The 21,846-nt window shown below is 45.0% G+C and overlaps 1 protein-coding gene across 1 annotated transcript in view; it reads left to right on the top strand.

The window, feature by feature from the left end:
• Nucleotides 1-316: 316 nt before the first annotated feature.
• Nucleotides 317-21,846, top strand: part of LOC128694133 (uncharacterized) — a 59,850-nt gene continuing 38,320 nt past the window's right edge. Inside the window, exon 1 of the mRNA XM_070093677.1 lies at nt 317-510. The gene's annotated coding sequence lies outside the window, so the exon portion shown is untranslated. The remainder of the gene's footprint in view (nt 511-21,846) is intronic.

Here is a 21,846-nt window from a genome sequence, read left to right on the forward strand (position 1 = left end):
CAGAAGGAGACAGAAACTCAGAAGATTAAATGATCTGTATATTTTGACTCCCTTCTGGGATCGAAATATACAGCTCAATTAATCTCTTGTCCACAACAGGATTCGAATCTGCAAACTCGGCATCTGCTGAGTTTGCAGGTTCGAGTCCTGCCGTAGACTGTAAATAATTTCGCCCGTTTTCGGATTGTTAAGCATGTGTTACTATGTATAATTGTATTTATGTGTACCTGTACCTAAATAAATGTACAACACCAGACGGAAGGGGGCACGAAGGAAGAGACGAGACATGGCAGTGAGTGAGGGTGCCTGGGTATGGGGCAGGGAGGTCGACACTAGCTAGCTAATATGATTGTGGCAGTGTGTGCTGTCGCATGGTGGAGGGTACACGTGCCAAACCTCACTTCTCACCTCTGCTACCCTATACCCAATACCCGCTACATCTATATCCTGGCTACCACAAACATCCGAGCAGCCACCAGCATCCATCACCAGGCTGGTAACACCCATCGGGTGAGTTAAAACTCTCTCTCTCTCGTTCGTGCCTCAGACTCCATACATTGATAACCACCAACAAACTTAAAGAAGAGTTAATTACCAGCCAATGAATGTATATATACTGAGAGATGTATCTATGTGAATATACACGGAAAAAATGTGTATCACTCAGCGAATATCTCAGTGTATATATACTAAGACGTATTATTTTGTATATCTCTGTGAATAGGCACCGAGAAGTTTATTAATCTCCTAATTTAAAGATTAATCTGTTCGTGACTGGCGGGGGACAGTTGAAATGCAGTCTTAACCACCCTCGTACAGTCGATAGACTTCAAGTGCAAAACTTGCCAAGGAACAGAAGTATACAGAAAGGTGCTGTACACTCAACTGAGAGTGTAATCATAGGTAAGGGTGTACACACACGTGTAAATGTGCAGACGTGTGCGTGAGTATGCATGTGAGGAAGAAAATATTTGGTCAGGTATACATATAGGCACATGTGTACATATATTTTCACTTGTACATGTACATATACACGCACCCGTGCACACACACACACACACACACACACACACAAGAGAACCAGGAGCTGTGAATCGACCCCTGCAGCCTCATATATGTGAGTACACACACACACGACACTGGAAGACAGGAGAGATAGGGGGGATATGATAACGACATATAAAATACTGAGAGGTATAGACAAGGTGGACAGAGACAGGATGTTCCAGAGATGGGACACAGCAACAAGGAGTCACGGTTGGAAGTTGAAGACTCAGATGAACCACAGGGATGTAAGGAAGTATTTCTTCAGTCACAGAGTTGTCAGGAAGTGGAATAGCCTGGGTAGTGATGCAGTGGAGGCAGGATCCATACATAGCTTTAAGAAGAGGTATGATAAAGCTCACGGAGCGGGAAGAGTGACTGAGTTGCGGCCAGTTGAAGAGGCGGGGCCAAGAGCTGTAACTCAACTCTCGCAACCACAACTAAGTGAGTATAACTAGGTGAGTACACACACCAAGTCAATGGACACAGGGCAACTACCAGAGGTTTGCAAGGCAACAAATATATCCTCAATATTTAAGAAAGGAGACAGACAGGCAGCACTAAACTACAGACCAGTGACACTGACATGTACAGTATGGAAAGTCATGGAGAAGATTATCAGGAGAGTAGTGGAGCACCTAGAAAGGAGTGGGATATACATGACAACCAACACGGCTTTGCAGATGGTAAATCCTGTCTCACAAACCTACTAGAGTTTTACGAGAGAGAGAGAGAGAGAGAGAGAGAGAGAGAGAGAGAGAGAGAGAGAGAGAGAGAGAGAGAGAGAGAGAGAGAGAGAGAGAGAGAGAGAGAGAGAGAGGGTAGATTTTATATTTTTGGATTGAAAGAAGGTTTTTGACACAGTACCGCACAAGAGACTGGGACAAGAGCTAGAGGAGCAGGCAGGAATAACAGGGAAGGCACTACGATGGATCAGGGAATGCTTAACAGGAAAGAAGCAACGAGTGGTTGTAATAATGTTAGTAGAATTACCGACAATATGTAAAGTAAAAGGACACAAGTGCAACTAATGTGACATTTTATTGTGGCAACGTTTCGCTCTCCAGGAGCTTTGTCAAGCCGTAATGGCTTAACAAAGCTCCTGGAGAGCGAAACGTTGCCACAATAAAATGTCACATTAGTTGCACTTGTGTCCTTTTACTTTACAACGAGTGGTTGTCTGAGATGAGGCGTCGAAATGGGGACATGTGACCAGTGGGGTTCCACAAGGATCAGTACTGGGAAAGGTACGATTTCTTGTGCTTTGGTCTGAGAAGTGGATTTAATACCTGGAGGGTGTTCCAGGGGTCAACGCCCCCGCGACTCGGTCTGTGGCCAGGCCTGGCGGTGGATCAGAGCTTAATCAACCGTGCTGCTACTGCTGGCCGGTGCTACTTAATGCTGATGAAAGGCTCTCGATCCAGGGAACTGAATTTAACTTCCCCTTACTTTTTCAAATCTGAATGCCTCCCCATACAGATTTAGCCCTTTCTATTGATTAAAAGAAAAGAAAATTCTCACTAGCATCAATCTATAATGACTGATTCAACGTATCAATGGATGAAAAGTTTGCTGGGTTGTGAAGGTGCAAGTTATGTTGGATTGTGTGAAATAACTGGCGAATGCATCTTCGGCTCAGCTTGAAACTTTTAGTATTGATGTGTTTTCCCCAAGAAAAGCTTCGTCTTCATTTTATGTATACCTGAAGAGTATACCTGGAGTATACCTGTTCATCTAGCAGTGTATATAGTGAATACTTTAAGTAGAGTATGTAGAGTATGCTTTAATATGCTAATTTTGTTAATCAAATTAGGTTCGGTTAACTAACTGAACAATGTTACTTATCAGAGATAAGTCGTAGTGTTTGACTTTACTGGGTCACCCCAAGTTAAATCAGTGTAATGTACTTTTATGTGTCTATAACATCTATGTGTCTCTTCATCACTATCAAAAATAATGTATTATTCACCCAAATCTTAAATAAAACTTAATTAAACCTCAAACGCTGGTCAATCTTTTTTGAAGAAAATATTTTTTTTTTTTTTGCATATCTAGGTCCCATTTTGACCTTTTTTTTATGGAAGGAACCGAGGCTATTGAAGTGTGCTTTTCATTCGATAATTACTGAGTGTGTCATCCTATTGGCTTCAAACTTTCAAGGCTGATAAGTTGATAAAGCATCTGAGATAACAAGGTAATGCCTCTTCTGTTTAGCTTCGAAGTTGGTCTTCCTTAGTGGAAAGCTAAAATTAGATTTGCGCTTGTCTTTTTTTTTTATGGGAGAAATTGGGTCATCAGTTTCCATGTGATGACTTGTGAATCCCTCTTCTGATTCCCTTCAAATTTTCAACGTTAATATTTAACTGCATTATCAGCTTGTGCCGCACTCTGCACTATTCCTGCCTCGTGTTTGGAGATACAGAGGAAGCTGGGGTTTTACAATACAGGAGGCAGCTTCTCCGAGTCGCGCAGTGACCGAAATACATTTCTTGTCCATACGACGCAGGGACTGCTGGGGGCTCGACCCTCCGTATGGTGATCCCGGCGGCGCGGTCTGTGATCCATAGTGAAGGGTGTGCTGGTCAGACTCACATCTTTCATTGTTGCATCTACTTAATTCCTCCCCACAACACGGCCACTGTGTGGGAGTGCTGTGGGGATGGTGCACGATAAGGAGGGGAGAGGATGGTGCACCAGTGGGAGGGGAGGGGGGATGGTGCACGTATGGGAGGGGAGGGGCTGGTGCACGTGTATGGATGTGGGTAGCAGGGGCACCACAATAGGTAAGTTTATTTAGGTACAGGTACCTAGGATAACCCCCCAAAAAGTCCAAGTGACTTATTTCCACTGAGAAAGCTTTAAACCCTTAAGGGACATACAGAGAGACGCCATTATGCTAACTTTTAGGTCAATGTTATAAGGGTGACCTCACAGCCTCAAGGACTTGGGATCAATCCTCAGTCTAGGTGAGACGTGTGGACGGTACAGCTGCTGGCCCTGCTCACCTAGCAGGAAGTAGGTGCCTAGGGTGTAGTCGACTGGTGTGGTGTGCATCCTGGGGACGAGGACCTAAGGTACATAGTTTGAGTTTATTGGTTTTTTATTCTGAAGAACGTTTGTTGTTGTTCTTGTTCTTGATGACCTTCTATTTCTCCTCCTCCTCCTCCTTCTCCTTCATTTTATCTTTATCATCTTCTGGCGTGTGTGTGTGTGTGTAGTCTTACACGCCACCAGAGATCCAGTTCACTCTCTGTTTACACTCAACTGTCACTCAAACATAATTGCCCTCTCTGTGAGGATGTCCACCCTGACTCATGCTGACGTTCACCCTGACTCATGTTGACGTCCACCCTGATTCATTTTGACGTTCACCCTGACTCATGTTGACGTTCACCCTGACTCATGCTGACGTTCACCCTGACTCATGTTGACGTCCACCCTGACTCATGCTGACGTTCACCCTGACTCATGTTGACGTCCACCCTGATTCATGTTGACGTTCACCCTGACTCATATTGACGTCCACCCTGATTCCCATTGATGTTAAGCCTGACTCCATTGATGTCCATCCTCTGGCTCCCCAACATATCTGGCGAAACATACATCATGTCTCTCCATTTTAAACAACAGGCATCGATTATACAAGGCCAGCTAGTATTTGTAACTAACACTGTTAACAAACTCCCCGCCGAAGTATACACTTGTCTGCGTACCTGTGTGTCTACTAGTGTCACTAGTTGCCACTGTCATGTCAGCTATCGTGTCCAAAATTAATATTTTTAGACAATGGAATGAACTTTGCTACTGGTGGTGCTTACAGCGAGGAAATATTTGAACACGCAGGCGCCCAACACATGCTGAATCGACACCCCGTGTCATTCGTAAACCATACCTCTCAGAGCTTCCTGGCAAGACGATAGATGGAGACACAGGTAGATAAAACGATAGACGGAGACACGGGGCAGTTCAAGGAGGACCACAGCTAGATGAAGTGTATCTTTGAGGAGTGTTGTGCAGTTGTACCCTAGGCTGGTCTGCTCTCACAACAGGACCACGGCAAGACGGAGGAACTGAGAGCTCTAGCTGATACTAAGGCTCTTATGGTAAAAACTCTCCAGGATACCCAAATGAACCTCAAATGCGAGCATGGCAGAGGATGTAGAGTTCAGCCAAGGCTCGTGATGAGGCTGTATATAATCATCATAATTTACAGAAACGCCATCAACGGCAGGTATAAGTTCACGAGGAGCTCCTTCAGTCATACAAAAGAGAAAACAAACAAGAAAATGTTCAAAGAAAAATACAAAACCAGCGCCTTCGGAACAGTGAATTAGCAGAGAAAGTAAAGGATTTAGAACAGTCAATTTGAGACGCTCCAAGATGCTCATAATAAACTTAAAATCGAGTACTAAAATGTTCAGCGTATAAGAAACTGTGCACCGACATGACGCCTTTGTCAAAGAGCACAAGAAGGAGCGTAAGGTGCACGAGAAGGCATTAAGAAAACACTGGACACTTCGTCAACGTAACGATGTAATGGAAGACTCTCTGGACAACTTACAGAAGATGTTACACGAGAAAGTTCAAGAGGAGGAGGAGAAGTATCTGGAAGCACTCCAGAGCCTGCAAGAAAAGTATAATGAAATGGACAAATCTCGCGCTGAGCATCAAATACTGGAACGTAAATAGCTTAAAGCAAGTAGCGCCTTCAAGCAACAAACATTACCAGTCACTAGAAGAGGAGATAGAGAGAGAACTTTGCACTCTCTATAACACACTCGCAAAGGAAGATGATGAAACTATTACCAAAGAGATGGAAGCTTTGAGATTATCAGTAGCTGACAGTCAGCAAGATCATAGTGAGTGTCAGCGGCGATATTAAGACTTCAACTTAACGAGGGTCGAGTCTTAACCCTGAGCTAACCCACGGGTTTAACGTTTTGAATAAACGACGTCATTACGTTGTTAATCTTTTCTTATTTTTCTCGTTGTACTAGTGGAGCAGGTAGACATCACAGTCACCTGCTCCACAAGATGGACCCTGGGACTGATTACCCTGATCTTCTACAGTTACCATTTTCAACACTTCAAATAACCTCTGTAATGAACTTACTATACGGTGAACTGGGGTATGACGTGTAAGGAACAATTCCAACATTCCACCTATGCCGGGGATTGAACCACAGACACTCAGTGTGTGAAGCGAGAGCGTTGCTAACTGAGCCACGGAACACCTTGCAAGCACTAGACACTGACAAACAGACACGCTCTACCTATCTGTCTGCAAGATGAAAACATCAACTACCTTAAATCTTACAAATATCTTAGTGCAGACGCGCCCTTCAATAAATCCACCATACCACGTCTAATAAAGAAATGCAAATATAGGCTAAATGCTGTTACAGGTGTTGCTGGCCACAACCCCAACTATGGTGCTAATGTAAGAATAGTGAGAGTGATGTATTTAGCCTATATTAGATTCTAAATTGATTATGCTGCGCCCAGGTTAATATTAGCTAAAGAAATTCTCTCCGACCCTTGGAGGTAATGCAAAAATGAAGCCTCGTAATTATTAATGGTTGTTCTAAATCTCTCAAGGTTCTTAATAGGAGGAAGGAGGTTAGTGTTACTAGTATCAATGATAAGAATTACTGAGATAACACTGTACTTCGTGTTAGAATGTTAAGAAATGAACCGAACATTGCCACAAATCAAGAAGTCTTGTAAAAACATACTATTATATTAGGTTTGATAAACTGCACAATACAGGAAGGTAGAGGATGAGCAGACCAAATGATTATAGTGAAGTATATATTGGAACAATACTTAGATAAAGGTAAGGAACGATTTGTCTCGTTTGTGGACTTGGGAAAGACACATGCAAGGGTGGGTAGGGACGCAGTGCGGCTAGTAGCTCAACCTGGACTTCAATCTGGAAAATGGTGCTAAAAAATTATATAAATACTGAAAAAAGCAAAGAAATCGTCTCTAAAACATGATTTTTCAATATGTATGAGAAATTTATTAAACTGTGGCGCATTTGTGAAAATTAGCCATTAATTGAAAAAAGCATTTGCCACCTCCCTTCCTGGCTGCGCCACTAAATGGAGCAGTGTTCCAGATGAATAGAACAGGAAGTAGGCTATTTAAAGCAGGAAGGGGTTTTCAAGTGGACAGTGAGGCTCAGGTTGGGGTAGGTAAGAGAGAAGGAAATTATTTCTCAGTGAAAGTAGGTCTCAGACAGGGATGTGTAACCTGTAGATAACCTGGAGGTGTGTGGGATGTCACCATAGTTGTTGAAGATATTTATAGATGGAGATGTAAAAGAAGAATATGCCTAGGTGTTGAGGAGAGGTGCGGGATACAAAGATAATGAAGTTGATATAAAGTGTGAGTTGTCACAGTTGCTCTTTACTGATGACACAGTTCTTTGGGAGAGATTCTAAAGAGGACATGGAAAAGGTGAGTGATGTGTTGGGGCATCCGCTGAAAGAAATGGTTTATCTACGAAGGCAGAAAATGAAAGAGTACCAGAGTATAGTGTAGAAAAGTATAGTTGTAGCTAGAAGGAGGCTGAAGGTACACGTCATGTCAGAGAGTAATATATGATGTGAATATTATGTAGAAAACTCGGAGGTTGATGAGGTGATTTGGACATTTAGCAGAGTAGGATGACTAATAGAACATAAAAATCTGGGATGGAACGAAGTAGGAGTGATTCCAGGAAGAATGGAAGGGAGGGAGAAAAGGAGGTTTGGAATGCTAGGGGCTTGAATGAGCGCATTAAATCGGAGCGAATGGAGACACGTGGTTTTTATTGCTTCGCTCAATGTCTGTCAGCAACGTAACATTCAGAAGGGATTCAGGGAAACTGGTTTGCCGGACTTGAGTCCTGGAGGTGGGGACTTTGCAGCTCGGAGGATCATCCGAACTGTGATGTCAGCACACTTTGGTAAGATATCAACTGAATAAATGATGGCGAATATGCTTCCTCTTTGTTTCAGTAACCCTTTCGTACCACTATAGACAAGAACATTTCACCCCTCCATGGAAGATATGTTTATATAATATCACACACCTGCAAGCCTCTCCCAAGAAGCTCATTACTAATAATCTTGTCCTTAAGAGGCACGTAAGTTCCCCCGTCTTCTAGTAACATGTTCATTTTTACGTGCCCCTTAAATCACTTGTAAAAGCAACTGCTCAACGCAAAATTTATTATTTATCTGTTAGTAAAAATATATCACCAATTATATACAGTGATGGATGTAAGCAGGAATCTACTGGCAGGGCTGCATCTGCTCTTGTCGACACCTCCAGCAGGAGTCTACTGGCAGGGCTGCATCTGCTCTTATTGACACTTCTCTAATTAAGAACAATAGGAAGTATGTTGAGTTAGGCATGAGACAACTGGGCGTCTACACTACAAACTCAATTGCTTGCTATCCTAATGACGTTAAGCTACCTGACGATATTGAGTCTATAATTATTACTGATTCTGTGTCATTACTGAAGGCTCTTGACTCACATAACAACATACTCACTGGAGAAGCCAAGTACAAATGTTTAAAAATCAGAGATAAAGGAATTTACGAACAATTCGAACGACTCCTACACGATAAAGTTGATGTCAGCCAAAGAAAATAGTTCCAAGCAAAATGTAGAAAATAACTTGTGTATATCTGCGTCAAGCAATGGGAAAAATATTAGGAGAGAATTAATTAATGAATCTGTCGTAGAAATACACTTAGCATGAGTGTAAATACTGTAAGGTAAACGTGTGGAGGATCTTGTAATGTTAGGTTAGGTAAGGTTCGTCAGGAAACAGAACAAGTGTTTCCTGACGCGGTTCTTAGTCACATGATGACCCACCGTTGGAGCTTTAGGTCATTTTGCAATGTAAACAGACCGACTGATGTTGCAGTAGCCAGGCCGTGGATACTACAGTGCCACCCACGCTACCATACTCTGAACCCCCCCCCCCCATTTCTCCTGTTGTTGCCCTTGCAAAATTGCACAGCTCCTGATGACGCACTGCGAAGTGTGAAAGCACTTTAGCTTAAGATTCCCTCCCCCGTGGCATACCTTATGTCTGTCTTCCTTGATTATTGTATTGATTGTGCTGGTATATACAGTCTGACGAAACATTTCTGAAAGTTGTTTTGTTTGTTTTGTTTTCCTTATCTATCACTTCACCTGCTTCTCCACATACTTCTCCTCCTCTTCCTCCTCCACGTGTTCTATATTCCTCACTGGCAGTCAAGTATATAAAAACTGGTGACTCAGTTGTGGAAGCTGCCGCCCACTGGTGGGTGGGGTGTGGCTGGTGGGTGGTGTGTGGTATTCATTACTAGTGGTATTCATTACTAGTAGGACTATGCTGACTATCGTCAACATAGTCCTGCTATCATGTTCCCTCCTTGTATCTGTCATGTTCCTAGTACGTGTCTTGTTTCCCCCTTGTACCTATGTGGTACTGGAGTCTCGCCTCACTCCTGACTCGAGTATATGAAGCTCCATCATGTTACTTCTGCTTCACATTGTTCACAGTGATGGCAGCAACCTCCTTCCAGCTAGGCTGAGGGAATTACGCATTTCAAGATGACTTCTTCATCTGAATCAAGAAGTTACAACATTGAGGTGTTATACAAGGCGAGACAGAGAGAGTGGCTGTCATCGTAGGCGACAGAGAGTGACTGTCAGCAGCAGGAGACAGAGGGTGACTGTCAGCAGCAGGAGACAGAGAGTGACTGTCAGCAGCAAACATGGGACAAGGTGCCACACAAACTGAAGGCGAAGATGAGCCACAAGGATATCTCTTATTTACTTTTTTTTTCTCTCAGTGTGAGGGATGCTGAGACAGTGGCGTGATTTGCGTGAGGATGTGGCAGAAGCAGATTCCATGCGCAGTCTTTGGAGTAGGTATGACAGGGCCTGTGTGGCTCACCACAGATTGGAGACACCACATGGGCAGTTTTCTTATACATGAATGCTGATATACTCTCTTTTATACCTGCTTTGTATTTTAGAGTCTTTATTATTGATGTTACTATCGTAGAATGTATTGATGTTACCTTCGTAGAATATATTGATGTTGCCTTCGCAGAATTATATTGATGTTGCCTTCGTAGAATATATTGATGTTGCCTTCGTAGAATATATTGGGGCAGGTAAGAGGGCGTCCTGATAACTGTCACCGAGGTTGTCACTAACCTGAGAAAAGCAAAGAGATGAGGCCAAGGAAAGGTTACACATGGATTTGGAGAAACTGGGTTAACTCTCCGGTAAGTGCAAGGTAATGAAGGCTGGGGACAGAGGCTGCAGACCTCACTGGGAGAAAGATCCAGGGGTGAGCATAGTACCTAGCATATCGCCAGAGGTTCACATCAGTTGAATAGCCTCTACAACCAGTGCTCGTCTGGTGAACCTAAAAGTGGCCTTCAGGAATCTCTGGGTCTTCCTGGAGTGCGCAGCACCAGTATGGAACCCACACCTGAAAAAAAACATGTTAAGAAACTAGAGAAAGTGCAGAGATATGCAACGAAACTTGTTCCAGAGCTGAGAGACATGAAGAACAAGGAACGGCTAACGGAACTGGCTCTAACGACACTGGGGAGGGACAGAAGATATGCCAACAACGGATAAAATACTAAGAGGAAATACTGGGGTAGACATGTACAGGCAGTGTGAGAGGTGAGAAACAGGTACTCAGGGACACAGCTGAAAGTTAAAGGCACAGCTGAAGCACAGGGATTTCTGAAAGTAGCTCTTCAGTTTCAGGGTAGTTGGGAACTGTAATTACCTTCATGAAGAAGTGGAAGAGCAGGTTCCATTCGTAGTTTTATGAGCGGGTATGATGGAGCCCAAGAGGCTATGGCAAACAACAAAGCAAACGATTATTTTTTTTTTGCAAAGGTTACAATGTGTGTTTACATTTCATAATTTGACTGGTACAAAGAAAGTCACCATCATGGAAATAAGTCACTCTGTCTGACTTTTTTGGGTTATCCTAGGTTCTCTACACATATGCTGCTATGTATGATAATTCTATGTAACTGTATTTGTGTATACCTGAATAAACTTACTTACTTACTTACTTACTTACTTATGCCAAGGTACTTCGGGTAGAGGGAGTGAATCTGGCAAATGACACATTAAAGACGGTGTCAGGAGCTGAAACTTGACCCCTACAACCACAAATAGGTGAATACACACACACGGTTGTTAAATCCTGCGCACGTATACGAGATAAAACCACTGCCGGTAAAGAACATATTAATATGTACCTTGTATGTAGCAGTGGTATATACGAGTCATAAAGTATTTTTTAATTGACATACGCTCTCTCTCTCTCTCTCTCTCTCTCTCTCTCTCTCTCTCTCTCTCTCTCTCTCTCTCTCAACAGAGGCCACAGTGACCTGTGTTCGCTCAGGCAACAGAGTGAAAAAATTTATTTGATTCCAATATTTATATTCAGTTTATGATACATGTAAGTGTTAACACCATCCTGATTCAGAGCTTCTCTCCTGTGGCTCGGTTGATAACGCACTCGCCTCACACACTGCGTCTCAGTGTGTCGATCCTTACAGTTGCTGTCCTTGTTCATCAATCAATAAATAGATACCAGGGTGTGGGTGGCATCCTGGGGGACAAGATTAAAGGACCACAGTGGAAATAAGAGAGTCCTCGTTGACACTGTAATACCCGTGGTAACTACCAAGTCTGTATATATCCACGTATAAGTATTAATATTATATGTAAAGGTATGTAAATTTAAACTCGCTTGTCAGATATAATTAGATTCAACACTTGGCTGTCTATTTCCAGTTTGTATATCAGGCAAGTAAGCAAAGTTGCTGGGAGGAGAAGACCACAAGATAGGAAACAAGAAATGCTAATATCTTTCTTATAAACACAGGTGAGAAGATAGGGAAAGAGAGAGAGAGAGAGAGAGAGAGAGAGAGAGAGAAGGAAGGAATGAATGCAAGTGAGAGAAGGAAGTAAAGGGAGTGAGAGAAGGAGTACAACAGGGAGTGACGAAGGAAAGTGTTTGGTACATGAAAGATGAACTCCCAGAATAGAATAAGGTAGAAATAGTGTTTTCACATACCTCAAGATTACCACAGTCATCCCTCCTCCCTCCCACTGCATGAGAGGGGAGACTCCCGCAAAAACATCAGTGGTAAACAACACAAACATCAATTTCAAGCGTCCGTGAAGCTAAAATAAGCCAGTTTGAAGGTACCGAGATGGTTGAAGGTAGGCAGGGAAAGGCAGAGATGCGAAACCTAGTTAAAACTAATGAATGTCGGATATCCATGCGAAATGGTGAAGTGGTCTCTCTTGCTGAGCTGGCTCATGCTAGGACAAGCTTTGATATGTGCAGACAGTCCGTTGTACTCCCTTACTGCTGTACAAATCCAAGATGTTTGAAGCCTGACCACCTACTTTAGGTACTACAAAACTGTGTTTACTTCCCCAAGTTCTATAAATGTTTCTCCAGCCTTGACAAACTTGGCAGAAAGATATTCTGGACACTGCATGTCAGCAATTTTTATAAACGTGATTTAACTACAGTTGTTTAACTCTGCCTTCAACATTCAGCATATCCAGTTGTTGTAATTCATCCTGGCCAACATGTTCTCGTGGACCCAGGTCCAGGATGACTCTCATAATTTTATTCTGGGTGGTTTATAGTCTGACCTTCATTTTTTTTTTTTTTTTTGCTAAGACAGAGTACAATGAAGAGCAAGAATAATCTAGAGTTTGACATAGGGATCTGCAAGCCTCAGTAGGTAGAGGAACTTTAGTATTCGCTTTCTTTACTACATTGTTCCGTATCAATTCTCCTGACATGCTTGGGTCAAAAGGGATTCTCAGATATTTCATTGAAGATACTGAAGTGATGGGTTCCCCATTACACTGGACAATAAAAATATTTACGATTTTCAGTTTATTTTTTTGTGCCAACGAGTATGCCTTCTGTTTTCCCGAGATGTAACGATAGTTTGTTGTCTATTAACCATTTGGTGCAGGACTCAGGTTTTAATGATAGTACATTAGCTATATATTGTGGATTTCTACCTGACGCTAATAGAGCACCGTCGTCTGCATACAGTAGAAGCTTACACCTGACACTGATGAGCATGTCATTCACATAACATAAGAACAGTAAGGGACCCAGAATACTACCTTGAGGAACCCCACATGCTATCAGCAGGGATTCTGATTCTGTGTTGTTGTTTCCTGTTTCTCAGGTAGGATTTAAATCAGTCTACTATACCTACATCGACAGCTTGTAGTTTCTTACATAATATGTTATAGTTGAACGTATCGAAGCCCTTTTGCAAGTCTAAGGACACCATATCTTTGAGATTCCCCAGCAACATTTGAGTTCTCAGTAGTCCACCAGATTAATTAGGGAGGTGTTGGTCGAGTAAGATCTCCTGAAGCCTGACTGGTAACTATAATATTTTTGTCATTATGCTACTTAACTAAATGACAGTACACCGCTTTCTCCAGAATTTTGGACATCACACTGAGTGTACTAACAGCCCTGTACTTGCTGACGTTAGACCTACTGTTATTTCTTGAAGACAGGAGTAACTCTGGTCTTGAACTCCTCCCGGACGGTACTGGTGGTGATGGACAGATATATTATGTGCACAATGGGGTCTGGCAATTCAGAGGCACCATCTTTCAGTACTTGTGTTCGTGTGTGACTGTGTTCATGTGTGGCTGGGTTCGTGTGTGGCTGTATTCATGTACTCACCTAACTGTGGTTGCAGTGGTCGAGTCATAACTCCTGGTCGCGCCTATTCAATGGTCGCTACTAGGTCTTCTCCCTACTTCGTGAGGTTTATCATACCTCATCTTAAAATTATGTATGGATCCTGCCTCCACTACGTCACTTGTATGACGAGTGTAGTTGTGTTCGTGTGTTTCCACATATTCAATCGACATATAAATGTGCAGAAAGGCTGTGTTTTGAACCGGAAGACTTTGAATTGTACAGGAAGAACTGTTGTAAATATGAACGCTGTGGAAGCGAGCCAACAAACGCTTCCTGAATCATCGATGAAGCTCTCTACTTAATGCAAAGTTGCAAATTCTGTTGCAGTGCTACAATGTGGTGATGCAGGGGGTCAACAACATGCCCCTGATGTATATATGAAAAAAAATACGGCGTCATTATGCACATTTTAAAACAAAAGAGTCAGGATTTTGCTTTTCTTTCCATTCTTCCAGAAATTCTTTATAAGGGACTTTCCAAAACTGTATGATATACATCGTTTTTTTTCCCTTGAACTATAACCAAACTTGCGACCATACAAATTGTAAAACCATCCAGTATAACCTCACTGACTTGGCAAAGTTTTTAATTAAAGTTGTTAGTCAGAAGGAAGTAAGAACGCGAATTTACCTAAACGTAACTGTTGAGCTATACCAGACCTGGTCAGGGCTACCCTAGGTCTGGTCAAAATCACGCTAGGACTGGTCAAGACCATGCTAAACCTGGTCAAGACCACACTTAGCCTGTTAAGACCACGCTAGACCTGGTCAAGACCACGTTAGAACTAATCAACATCACACAAGACCTGGTAATCAACACCACACAAGACCTGGTAGTCAACACCAGACCTGATCTGGTTTGGCAATAGAGGAGTGGAACAAAGTGCCAAGTAACGTCATTACAACAAATATTCCTGGCTGGTTTAAAATAAGTCAAACCAATATGAGTGAGAATGGTGAGTGGGACAAGTATGAGAGAATAGTGAGTGCGGCTTGGTCGCAGACCGAACCGCGGGGGACGTTGACCCCCGAAATCTTCTCCATGTATACTCTCCAGGGACAACAAACCCACATTTATATATATAAACACTCGTAATACAGCTGAAGTTTTAACTTTCACAATGCTTCTCGTAGGGTTATTAAATTTTATCAACCTCTTTGTCCACACGAGTGCCATTAGATACGACGACCTGTCTATAATGGAACAATAGATCTACTGTAGTGTTACTTTGTTTTCTACACTGTTCAGTGAACCTGGAATATCGAAGTATTGATATATAGGTGGATTTCTCTGAGCCTATATATGCTTCGAGTGTGCTTTAATTCCTGTTTGGGAATTAAGTATTCTGGTGTTGGAAAGGTTTTCGTGCAGCCTTAAGTCCCCCTCAGGACGCTACCAACAGCCAAGAAACTAGTAGGAATCCATTTTACTGTTAGAGCAGGGATAACAGGTGTTAGAACAGGGACAGCAGGTGTTAGAACAGGGACAGCAGGTGTTAGAACAGGGATAACAGGTGTTAGAACAGGGACAGCAGGTGTTAGAACAGGGACAGCAGGTGTTAGAACAGGGATAACAGGTGTTAGAACAGGGACAGCAGGTGTTAGAACAGGGACATCAGGTGTTAGAACAGGGATAACAGGTGTTAGAACAGAGACAGCAGGTGTTAGAACAGAGACAGCAGGTGTTAGAACAGGGACAGCAGGTGTTAGAACAGGGATAACAGGTGTTAGAACAGAGACAGCAGGTGTTAGAACAGGGACAGCAGGTGTTAGAACAGGGATAACAGGTGTTAGAACAGACAGCAGGTGTTAGAACAGACAGCAGGTGTTAGAACAGGGACAGCAGGTGTTAGAACAGGGATAACAGGTGTTAGAACAGAGACAGCAGGTGTTAGAACAGGGACAGCAGGTGTTAGAACAGGGATAACAGGTGTTAGAACAGACAGCAGGTGTTAGAACAGACAGCAGGTGTTAGAACAGGGACAGCAGGTGTTAGAACAGGGATAACAGGTGTTAGAACAGAGACAGCAGGTGTTAGAACACGGACAGCAGGTGTTAGAACAGGGATAACAGGTGTTAGAACAGAGACAGCAGGTGTTAGAACAGAGACAGCAGGTGTTAGAACAGGGACAGCAGGTGTTAGAACAGGGATAATAGGTGTTAGAACAGAGACAGCAGGTGTTAGAACAGGGACAGCAGGTGTTAGAACAGGGATAACAGGTGTTAGAACAGAGACAGCAGGTGTTAGAACAGGGACAGCAGGTGTTAGAACAGGGATAACAGGTGTTAGAACAGAGACAGCAGGTGTTAGAACAGAGACAGCAGGTGTTAGAACAGGGACAGCAGGTGTTAGAACAGGGATAACAGGTGTTAGAACAGAGACAGCAGGTGTTAGAACACGGACAGCAGGTGCCTCGTCCCCCTGTTGAGATTTTTTTCAGTCATGTGACTTAAGACAGTTGATTTACACTTATCATCCATAATGAACGCCACTTCGTGTAAGCTTGCATTGATAAGCGTCTAATACGATTAACTTATGATTTATATCATTACTTGGTAAGCAATATCGAAGTGGAAGTCCTCGGTCAGATGACCAAAAGCTCCAGCTGCGGGTCATCATGTGACTAACACCTGCGTCAGGAAACACTTGTCCTGTTTCCTGACGAACATCACACACAATATTTACCCTGACATTGGTGTGAAAAAATCTCAGACCTGTCCAGGATGCTGTTCTGGCGAATAATATAAGTCACGTACACACGCTAATCTTTCATTTCTTAACTACAACAACTACCACCACCACCACCACCACCACCAACACCAACAACAACAGCAACAACAAGCAGTAAACACCACATAGACTCAGAAAGATGATAGAAATCACACATATTATTCCTTATCCTCATATCAGACATAAACAGAGATATACACCACAGCACCGTATCATCCTTTGCGGATGATACTAGGATCTGCATGAGGCTGTCATCTGCTGAGGACGCGGTTAACCTCCAAGAAGATATAAACAAAGTTTTCCAGTGGGCAACGGTAAACAATATGATGTTCAATGAGGACAAATTCCAACTACTCCGTTATGGAAAACTGGAGGAGATAATAACTAGAACAGAGTATACTACTGACTCCGGCCATACAATAGAGCGGAAAAATAATGTAAGGGACCTGGGAGTAGTAATGTCTGAGGATCTCACTTTCAAGGATCACAACAGTGCCACGATCGCACGTGCAAAGAAAATGATAGGATGGATAATGAGAACTTTCAAAACGAGAGATGCCAAGCCCATGATGATCCTTTTCAAATCACTTGTTCTCTCTAGGCTGGAATACTGCTGTACATTAACATCTCCATTCAAAGCAGGTGAAATCGCAGATCTAGAGAGTGTACAGAGATCCTTTACTGCACGTATAAGTTCTGTCAAGCACCTTAACTACTGGGAACGCTTGGAAGCACTTGACTTGTACTCGTTGGAACGCAGGAGGGAGAGATATATCATAAGAACATAAGAACATAAGAACGAAGGAACACTGCAGAAGGCCTACTGGCCCATGCGAGGCAGGTCCAAGTCTCCTACCGGCTTAAGCCAATGCACCCAACCTAGTCAGGTCAGGTCACATTGACTTAAGGGAGGAACACGGCAACCGACCTGGTAGCACAAGCTATCAGGTCTAACTCACACCCACCCACATCCACTCATGTATTTATCCAACCTATTTTTAAAGCTACACAACGTTCTGGCCTCTATAACGGTACTTGGGAGTTTGTTCCACATCATAATCTACACTTGGAAAATCTTGGAAGGAATGGTCCCAAATCTGCACACAGAAATCACTCCCTACGAAAGTAAAAGACTGGGCAGGCGATGCAAAATGCCCCCAATAAAAAGTAGGGGCGCCATTGGTACACTAAGGGAAAACACCATAAGTGTCCGGGGCCCAAAACTGTTCAACAGCCTCCCATCAAGCATTAGGGGAATTGCCAATAAACCCCTGGCTGCCTTCAAGAGAGAGCTGGACAGATACCTCAAGTCAGTGCCGGATCAGCCGGGCTGTGGATCCTACGTTGGACTGCGTGCGGCCAGCAGTAACAGCCTGGTTGATCAGGCCCTGATCCATCGGGAGGCCTGGTCATGGACCGGGCCGCGGGGGCGTTGATCCCCGGAATAACCTCCAGGTAACCTCCAGGTATGCAAAGAAAATAATAATCAACATGCCCATAACATGACATGCGCAGCCTCAATACATCCTCCTCATCCCTTCCCGGGATTGAAATCGGGTCCTTTCCCTTGCTAGCCTAGCACTCTACTACTATGCTTGTATGCATGTTTATGCCTTTTTTTCGCCGTGTTTATTATTAAATGTCACACCTAAAGTGCCACACATGGCTAGCACTCAACAACTGTTTACATTACTGTTGTTTATATAAAAAAAAAATCCCTAGACAATGAGTCCAAGTGGGGAAATTTCCGATCAGTTTTTTCCCCGCCATTGGTAGTGAGACATTTCCTGTTGGAGTTTTGCCTCTTTAATTTACTCTTTGGGGTGGTTAATGGTTTTTTAAAGCTGTCGACTCCACAAAAGGTCATTAAGGCCGCATGTTACCTCTTCATCACTGGTCAACAATGCTTTAATCTCTGGATGCATATTTTGGTACGTCATCCCACGAGCCTGTGTTTACCATTTCTGGTTTTAACAGCTGTTGTTGTCCACTTGTTATTAATAGTTCTTGGTTTATTTTGTTCAGCTCTTGCGCCCCCATTATTAATAGTGAAGGGGTCCCCCATTACTTCGTAAACTCATTATTTTACTTTTCGATTTAGTTTTTTCCGTAAGTTGGCTGTGAAATAATTTGGTTCGGTTATTATTTGTTTATGATTTGGTAAAAGTTTTACAGTGAGCAAGCCTGACATGATAGAGCTCTACTCATAACAATAGATGACTTGATAAAGCTCTATACAGTGAAACATGACTTGATAAAGCTCTACATAGTGAAACACGGCTTGATACAGCTCTACACAGCGAAACACGACTTGATAAACCTCTACACAGCGAAACACGACTCGATACAGCTCAGCACAGAGCGAAACGTCGTCCAAAATGAAAATATGCTTTAGAAAATGTGTCCGCATCTCAGACCTAACGATACCACGGGCGGGATTGAACCCGCGGCCAGAGAGTCTAAAAACTCGTGTCTTTACGATTTCGTGAGTCACTCAAGAGCTAAGCTTGGGAAATACAGGATGTCAAGAGAAACCAAGTCTCAGGCAGCCAGGCAGCCAGGCAGTGGACATCACCTTACTGTGGGCGAAGAAGAGGTGTATATGATTACAGAGGAACTTAATAATGTGTCTAGTGACTGGGCCACGTGTTATTTTTTTAAATAGCATGGTTTTACAGGGTAAGAATAATGGGTACGAGTCAGGGGTGCAGCTCTGACGTACTGAGACGTTAGAGTACAGAGATAACAGCAAATGGTGTGGTCCTGGCACAAGAAGACTAGCTCCCTGGCACCAGAAGACCAGCTCCCTGGCACCAGAAGACCAGCTCCCTGGCACCAGAAGACCAGTTCCCTGGCACCAGAAGACCAGCTCTCTGGAACCAGAAGACCAGCTCTCTGGCACCAGAAGACCAGCTCCCTGGCACCAGAAGACCAGTTCCCTGGCACCAGAAGACCAGCTCCCTGGCACCAGAAGACCAGTTCCCTGGCACCAGAAGACCAGCTCCCTGGCACCAGAAGACCAGTTCCCTGGCACCAGAAGACCAGTTCCCTGGCACCAGAAGACCAGTTCCCTGGCACCAGAAGACCAGCTCCCTGGCACCAGAAGACCAGCTCCCTGGCACCGGAAGACCAGCTCTCTGGAACCAGAAGACCAGCTCTCTGGCACCAGAAGACTAGCTCCCTGGTACCAGAAGACTAGCTCCTTGGCACCAGAAGACCAACTCCCTGGCACCAGAAGACCAGCTCCCTGGCACAGAAGACCAGCTCCCTGGCACCAGAAGACCAGCTCTCTGGCACCAGAAGACCAGCTCTCTGGCACCAGAAGACCAGCTCCCTGGCACCAGAAGACCAGTTCCCTGGCACCAGAAGACCAACTCCCTGGCACCAGAAGACCAGCTCCCTGGCACCAGAAGACCAGCTCCCTGGCACCGGAAGACCAGCTCTCTGGAACCAGAAGACCAGCTCTCTGGCACCAGAAGACTAGCTCCCTGGTACCAGAAGACTAGCTCCCTGGCACCAGAAGACCAACTCCCTAGCACCAGAAGACCAGCTCCCTGGCACCAGAAGACCAGCTCTCTGGCACCAGAAGACCAGCTCTCTGGCACCAGAAGACCAGCTCTCTGGCACCAGAAGACCAGCTCCCTGGCACCAGAAGACCAGTTCCCTGGCACCAGAAGACCAACTCCCTGGCACCAGAAGACCAGCTCCCTGGCACCAGAAGACCAGCTCTCTGGCACCAGAAGACCAGCTCCCTGGCACCAGAAGACCAGCTCCCTGGCACCAAAGACCAGCTCCCTGGCACCAGAAGACCAGCTCCCTGGCACCAGAAGACCAGCTCCCTGGCACCAGAAGACCAGCTCCCTGGCACCAGAAGACCAGCTCCCTGGCACCAGAAGACCAGCTCCCTGGCACCAGAAGACCAGCTCCCTGGCACCAGAAGACCAGCTCCCTGGCACCAGAAGACCAGCTCTCTGGAACCAGAAGACCAGTTCCCTGGCACCAGAAGACCAGCTCCCTGGCACCAGAAGACCTGCTCCCTGGCACCAGAAGACAAGTTCCCTGGCACCAGAAGACCAGCTCCCTGGAACCAGAAGACCAGTTCCCTGGCACCAGAAGACTAGCTCCCTGGCACCAGAAGACCAGCTCCCTGGCACCAGAAGACCAGCACTCTGGAACCAGAAGACCAGTTCCCTGGCACCAGAAGACCAGTTCCCTGGCATCAGAAGACCAGCTCCCTGGCACCAGAAGACCAGCTCCCTGGCACCAGAAGACCAGCACTCTGGAACCAGAAGACCAGTTCCCTGGCACCAGAAGACCAGTTCCATGGCACCAGAAGACCAGCTCCCTGGCACCAGAAGACCAGCTCCCTGGCACCAGAAGACCAGTTCCCTGGCACCAGAAGACCAGCTCCCTGGCACCAGAAGACCAGCTCCCTGGCACCAGAAGACCAGCTCCCTGGCACCAGAAGACCAGCTCCCTGGAACCAGAAGACCAGTTCCCTGGCACCAGAAGACCAGCTCCCTGGCACCAGAAGACCAGCTCCCTGGCACCAGATGACCAGTTCCCTGGCACCAGAAGACCAGCTCTCTGGAACCAGAAGACCAGTTCCCTGGCACCAGAAGACCAGCTCCCTGGCACCAGAAGACCAGCTCCTTGGCACCATTAGACCAGCTCCCTGGCACCAGAAGACCAGCTCCCTGGCACCAGAAGACCAGCTCTCTGGAACCAGAAGACCAGTTCCCTGGCACCAGAAGACCAGTTCCCTGGCACCAGAAGACCAGCTCCCTGGCACCAGAAGACCAGCTCCCTGGCACCAGAAGACCAGCTCCCTGGCACCAGAAGACCAGCTCCCTGGCACCAGAAGACCAGTTCCCTGGCACCAGAAGACCAGCTCCCTGGCACCAGAAGACCAGCTCCCTGGCACCAGAAGACCAGCTCCCTGGCACCAGAAGACCAGCTCCCTGGCACCAGAAGACCAGCTCCCTGGCACCAGAAGACCAACTCCCTGGCACCAGAAGACCAGCTCCCTGGCACCAGAAGACCAGTTCCCTGGCACCAGAAGACCAGTTCCCTGGCGCCAGAAGACCAGCTCCCTGGCACCAGAAGACCAGTTCCCTGGCACCAGAAGACCAGTTCCCTGGCACCAGAAGACCAGTTCCCTGGCGCCAGAAGACCAGTTCCCTGGCGCCAGAACACCCGTGTCTAATGATTTGGTTTTATTTATTTGTTTCGACATGGAAAGCATTAGGGACGTGTTTTCATAAGACACCTGATGTCCC

The sequence above is a fragment of the Cherax quadricarinatus genome, chromosome 43, assembly GCF_038502225.1.
Source record: "Cherax quadricarinatus isolate ZL_2023a chromosome 43, ASM3850222v1, whole genome shotgun sequence".
In the NCBI taxonomy this organism is placed as follows: domain Eukaryota; kingdom Metazoa; phylum Arthropoda; class Malacostraca; order Decapoda; family Parastacidae; genus Cherax; species Cherax quadricarinatus.